This window comes from Crinia signifera, chromosome 5 (assembly GCF_055691185.1).
Source record: "Crinia signifera chromosome 5, ASM5569118v1, whole genome shotgun sequence".
NCBI classification, from domain to species: Eukaryota; Metazoa; Chordata; class Amphibia; order Anura; family Myobatrachidae; genus Crinia; species Crinia signifera.
Window position 1 is genome coordinate 221,752,457 of NC_139221.1, and position 6,795 is coordinate 221,759,251.

The 6,795-nt window shown below is 36.8% G+C and overlaps 1 protein-coding gene across 3 annotated transcripts in view; it reads right to left on the reverse strand.

Moving 5' to 3' along the window:
* The window catches only part of LOC146080876 (uncharacterized), a 61,029-nt gene extending 56,557 nt beyond the window's left edge, over positions 1–4,472 (reverse strand). For all 3 annotated transcript variants that reach the window (XR_014475022.1, XR_014475016.1, XR_014475015.1), the window contains exon 1: positions 3,911–4,472. The gene's annotated coding sequence lies outside the window, so the exon portion shown is untranslated. The remainder of the gene's footprint in view (positions 1–3,910) is intronic.
* Between the last annotated feature and the right edge of the window lie 2,323 nt (positions 4,473–6,795).

The following is a 6,795-nucleotide window of genomic DNA, read 5'->3' on the forward strand; positions in this document are numbered from 1 at the left end:
CAGGTTTTTTTTTTTGCAAAATAATAAGATGGATGGAAAAAGGGCATACAAAGACTAGATTTCCTCATTGTCTGTAAAATATAAACACAGATGAATTCTGTCTGTGGTTGGTTCATGCCTTTCACTCTACACAGCGGGGACTCCCTTAAGAAGTTGCTCTGTGAGAAATTTCTCTAAATAGGAACCGTGGACCTCTCATGATGTGATTATAATCACACACTGAACACTTTTTTTTTTCTTGCCTTAAATTTGTCTTTTACACAACGTTCGATTATTAGTTAACATATACATATACGAAAAATGCTATCCACATGTATTGTAAAAGTATTGCGGAGGTAACCTTTCAGTGTGAGTTGCAGATGAGCGTAAATCTGTCATAAGCAACACCAGTTAATACTTTTTTGGCAAAGCACAAGTGACGAGCTGAATATGAACAATTTTAGCTGAAAGACCACGTCAGCTGTCTGCAGCCACTGCAATAGCTCACCATGTTGCCGGCAAACAAGAAAAAAATATAGATTTCATGGTACTGCAGAGTGCTAAAGCCTTAAAATGCATCCTTAACAGTTTATTTATTAATACAGAGAATTTAGTGAAAAAAAAGATCCATGTTTTAATCTTAATCATCATCGTTTACAATAATTCCATTGTTTCTGAGTTTCAGCCTTTTTGGCGACAGCATATTTTTTCCTGTGTTCCGATGAGTTTTAGATTTCTACCGCAGTGTGCATCTGCAGTCCCATAATCCTCTGCTTCAATAATCCGTACTGTGAGGGGGGCACACCCCTAACCTTCCTGTGAATGGCAAATGAGGAGCCATTTTGAAATATGTATAGGGTTGTATAATATATATATATATATATATATATATATAATTACATACATGTTTTTATTTTGTGATGCAGATTAATAAGACTTTATATGACAGAAGTATTCCTAATACATGCAACATTGTGCTTGCATTTTGAGTAGTGGCTTCATTTAACATTGAATATCCTACAGACTTAACATCTGAACACAGGTGTACGCTTTCTTTTTCAGCTAATTATTGTATAATACAATCGTACAATATATAAAAATGAAAGCAAATATCCGATTGGATTGGTATGGTCTAGGGCAAATATTTGCACTTAAATTAAATGTTTTGAAATACGTCTTGAAGGTCTGACCGTGAGATTTCAATGTTCAAGACTAATCTCAGATTCTCAAGTCACAGTCCCAGATCTACACAGTGACTAAAGAATTGTGTTTTTTAATGGCCTACAATTTTAAATACCTGTCTGATGCACCTGTGACATTTTCTTATATTTAATTTAAATGTATTATAAACAAAGATTTAAAGACTGCAGTTTAAAAATATTGAGGCAGATGTATTAAGCCTTAACAAGAGATAAGTGCAAGGGTGATAAAGAGAGATAAACATCCAGCCAATCACCTGCTAACTGCCATGTTACAGGCTGTGTTTGAAAAAAGTCAGTAAGGAGCTGATTGGCTGGACGTTTATCTCTCCTTATCACACTTGCATTTATCTCTTCTTAAGGCTTAATTCATCTGACCCATTGACCTTTCTCTTAGGAAAGACATGATTTTTCTTCTGAAAGTTTTTGTCCCTTGGGTCAGTATTTTTGCAAATTTCCCGTTCATGCCAATCATGAGTGCCTAGTTCTGCAATTCTAGTTATGGCTTGATAATGTAAATAGTTGGAGAATGCTATTGTTTCATGGATAATTAGATCTAGACACATATGCACATTCTACATGGGAGGACTAATATAGGATTAATATTATCATAATTACCAAGTATTTACATAGCAACAGCATATTCAATTGAGCTTTATATTTTAAGAACAATATAGTAATAAAATGAGATAAAGTTTTATTGTTTGTTTCTGAGAAACGTTAGTAATGCCTCAGTCAACCAAGCTACAGCAAATTTACTAGCACATATAAGAAAGACCACTCCCTGATATACAGTAGGTAACACATTTTAGGATTGTCCCATGAAAATTGGGACTGCTGGGAACATCCATGTCTCAGTTGTTTATTTTTCATCATTTGATCACTAAACAAATAATATTAGTCAGTATTTTTTAATAGGCCCATTAGGATGTTACTAGTCTGTCATATACTATAGAGATGGTTTAACAAAAAGAGGTGGAAAAAAAACCTGCCTCCCGTTTTCAACAATTTGTTACCCACACTTGGAACAGACTTTCACATCATCTAAAATTGGCTGGGATAACCAAATCAATTGACAGGTACAGTAGATATGAAAACAGATTAATATCAATAGTTATCCACTGTGTGTATAGGCTTTGTCCCCTGCTAGTTCCATAAATGATCATTTCATAAGTAGGATTTTAGATACAGTATAGATAAAAAGGTTTTTCTGTCATACATAGAAGAAAAAAGAATCTCCCATCAGTTTTGTTTTTATTTTTCTTAATTCAGATATAGAAATATGTGTATTGCTACAGAAATTTTGTTATCAGACACTTACAGTTCAGGTAGGATATACCAAACTCGCTCTTACGAATAGACCAAAATGAATTTCATAGCAAATAATTGAAAGGGCACAAGGCATTAATACAGCTTTCATGATACATCAGCTCCCTTAAACTATTCCTCTGGAATGACATGTGCCGATGAATGGAAAGTACAGCATGTCCCACGGAAACAAATGAGCATGAACTGACAATTGAACCTTAGGGACTTAACATTTTAGGAGAGCTGGGCTTCACGATCATTATCATACAACCTCCCACTGCATTTAAATATAATTAAGTATATAAAAAAGTCAAATTACAATAATTGAAAACTTATATTTTTATTTTGAATTGCAAGCAGTCTATGGTAGTGCTGGGACATAACTTATAGAATACTGGGTTTACATTAAATTTAAAGTGAATGTTGCATAGCTGATATGCATAAGGATATATTTTGATTGTATGTTATCATTCAATAATAGAAGTGTCAAATGCTATACAGGTGTGTTAAAATATATATACTTTGTTCACAAGGATAAATTGAACAGTGACGTTCAGTATACAGGTTATAAGGGTACATAAAAGAAGCCATCGGTAATTTGGCCTTTGCAATGTAAAACAGAATGAGGTCTCCTTCAATGGTGTCTCGAGTGGGATCAATCTCAGCACTGGCAGTGTGTGGGCAACCTGGTCGCCAACCCTTATAATCGCTCTGTGCCACGTTTGATAGCATTACCAATGAAACAATCTTGCTGAGAAGTAATATCTACACCCATCTTTTTTTACTGCACCCCTGGTGAATATAGACTTTACACTCCATCCTCTTCCATTGCAAATGGTACATGATATAATAAAAATCCTGGTACTGACAATGTGTGGCCTACCGATTACCAACAATTTCAAAAGTTAACTCACAAATGTTTTATAGCATTTACTATGATGACATCCTGCGGAGCAGCTATACCTACACCAAACTAATGTTCTGTACTTCACTCTAGGTGAATACCCTTCTATTACTCATGGTACTTTAAATTATGATAATGAAGTTTATTGGATTTGAATGTATTTTAAACATTCCACTTGACTAAATGTGATGTGATACAGAGCAAAACATATCCTGAGAAATGCATCTAGCACACAATAAAATATAAGTCATCAATTATTACCAAGACTTCACCTATGCTGTGAAACCAACAACATTTCCAACCCACCATATTGAACACAGACCTATATTGTTGCTCTATAGATAAGAAAACAAAACACATACCTACAGTTTGCTAATTGTGCCCAACTGGAAGACCTCATAAGCTAGAAATTACTTGTGCTATTACTTATCATTAATAATGCTATCATAAGCATACTCAATACAGAACACTGTTAAACATAAACATAATTCTACATGCTACCATTTAAGACAATACTCACCTCCTTAAACGCTTGCATTATATGCCATATACTTAGGAAAGGTAGTGCCTAAAAGTTCTGTGGATCCTTCATTTCCTACAGTGCATAAGGCAAAGCTTGGCTCACATTGAGACTGGATTGTGGAATCCTTAGTTCAGCTAAGGATTTGTGTGTATCTCTTTGTTTTCTTTCATCTTCCTCACATCAGGACGTTCTTAGCCTTGACTTTGTTTTCACTCCTCGCTGCTCAGTTGTCCCCTGTCTCCAGTAGTCTCAATCTTTTAACTTTCTTCTCAGTCCCTGTATTAGCCCACCAAAACCTCCACCTCCACATCCAGAGTGCTATGGGATGTAAACTTGTGGCATCTATCCACCAATTCACAACTACTTCTCTCCCTCATGTTGAGCTTTGTTCGGGCTACCAGATTCTACAATGGCACAATCCCTGCTGTTCCAATCAGTCAGATCACAGTAAATATTCCTGAAAGGCAGAACGCTGTCAGGGGAAGTCTGCCTCTTACTTTAAACATTATAGAAATACACCATAATCCTATAATAAAGTACTGTGGCTTCACTGCAAAGAGACCCTAATCATTTTCTCATATATTCTCTGCCCTGCAATTTGAAAACAACTTCTTAACTATATCAAACACCTCTTTTATTCCTGAACTCAATCTGAAGTCTCACAGCAACATAATTTCCTATGTAATGTATAAATGAGATTGGCAAAAAGAGACAGATAATGTATGTATCAAATGTACAATCTTCGTTCATGGTTTAACAGAGAAAAATCTCTCCTTGCCCCTTCTCATTCTTCCCTTGCCTCTTTCCATGTCACAACCACTGCTCTTGAAATTTTTTTATTTTATTTCACTTACCTTATCTATTTTAAACATGAAATGCAAGTTACCTAATATACCAAAGCTACCATATAATATTCAGATTTAGTGGGTGTCCTATTACCCACGGTAATTTATGGCACAGGAAAAAAATTTTCGCTTTTTTATTTGCGATAAAAGCCTGATGGTCGTTATCGGACTATCCAATTATAGCCCCTTTTTTTTCCATGCTGTAAATTACCATATACCACCTGGAAACAAGTAGGTTCCATGAAAAGCACCAAACCTACCTGTATGTGTTTCTTGGCATGATCATGGCTTTGAAGAACACCTATTTGGGATTTGTGGTTTGGCATGTCTGAGCCAGGCAGAACTTAATCCCTGATAAGTGCCGGTGTTTGGGGCTAATAGGATAGTCTGAAGTGAGTCAATTAGCTGAAGCAATTTACTAAGGCTAATTGCATAATGCCTTTAGGTTGAATACATGCCCATGGTCACAGCATGGAGTCACACTGTGCATGCTCACAAACTGAGCAGCAGATCATAAGGTTAGAGGACACATTAGGGTAAGAATGAGGTGTAGATCTACAGATAGTGGTGATCCACTACACTTGCTGTGTACTTGGTTGATGTACAGTACATAATTTTAATCCATATCTGCCAACTATTACATTTTTTGCTGGACAGAATTTTTTTCTTTCATTTCAGATGGTTTTTATTTGTATCTTTATAAGCAGGGCCAGATTACTGAGAAATAATGGGGCAGATTGAACTACAGCTCTAAACCCACCCATAAAAATAGGCCCAATCTTTATGATGGTAAAATGACCAGCCACCCAGCTTGTAAAAAAGTCAGCCAAAATACCATGATATTAAATTTGTATTTCTATTTTACTGACAAAATCAGAACAAAATCAAACCAGCCACTGACTCGAGACTATGAGATCTTGCAATGGAGGCAATTATCTTAAGACAATATGGAATCAATCACCAATTATCTATTGTCTATACTCCTGAGCAAAACTGTGTAAATCAACAAGTAGCTCATATAGTGGTAGTGAAAGCAAGATATATGCTGAATGATTCAAACCTAGACAATCAGTTTTCCACAGAAGCTGTGTTCATGGCAGTTTATCTAGAAAAAAATTGTTCTTCTACAGTTGCCATAAAGGCAAAACTAGAAGTGTTTAAATGCACTGGCTGGTCCTACCCCAGGCAGAGGGCATTTTCCCCACCTGCATTGCACACGTATTTTCCCATTTTGAGAACAAATTTGGGTACCTGTTTCCTAGCACGGCGCCCCCAATTTTGATCGAAGTGCATATTATACAATCGCATCGCATGCAATATACTATCCCGAAAATACGCTAATTCGTATTCGTATTGATGGCACATTCGTATTTGTATTTACAAATATGAATGGATACGACATCGATAGAATACAAATAGGAATCACCATTCAAAAGAATGGTGATTCCTAATTTACTAAGCGGTTGTATCAAATTACTGCCGCTAATTATCGGTAAACGGCCTTTAATTGCCGGCCAAATACGCCAGGAAAATAGACTTCAATTTCCTGGCGTATTTGGCTTTAGCCTGCACGGATCAGTCAGATTCGTGCAGGCTTCAGTCTGTAAAAAAAAAAAAAGAAGAATAAATACATTTTAAAAAACGGCATGGGGTCCCCCCACGACTGTAACCAGCTCCAGGCTCAAAGAGCGGGGCCTGGCTTTAAAAATCAGGGAAAATTTTTCGTAGGGCTCCGCTGATTTTTTAAAACCAGACCCAGGCCTGGTTCCCAAAATACGGGGACAAAATGAATAGGAGTCCCCCGTATTTTAAGAACCAGCCCCAGGCCCAACCAAGCAGCAGAGTAATGTCACAGCCAGGGGACACTTATTATATAAGGTCCCGTGGCCAAAACATTAACTCTACAGACCAGTCAGCCTGGTCCCAGCAAGCCCATTAATGGGCCACATGCTGGGACTTGTGGTCCTCCAAGTCCCAGTATGCGTTGCAGGCTTGCTGGGACTCATAGTTCCACAGCAAAACCCAATGGTTTTTCTA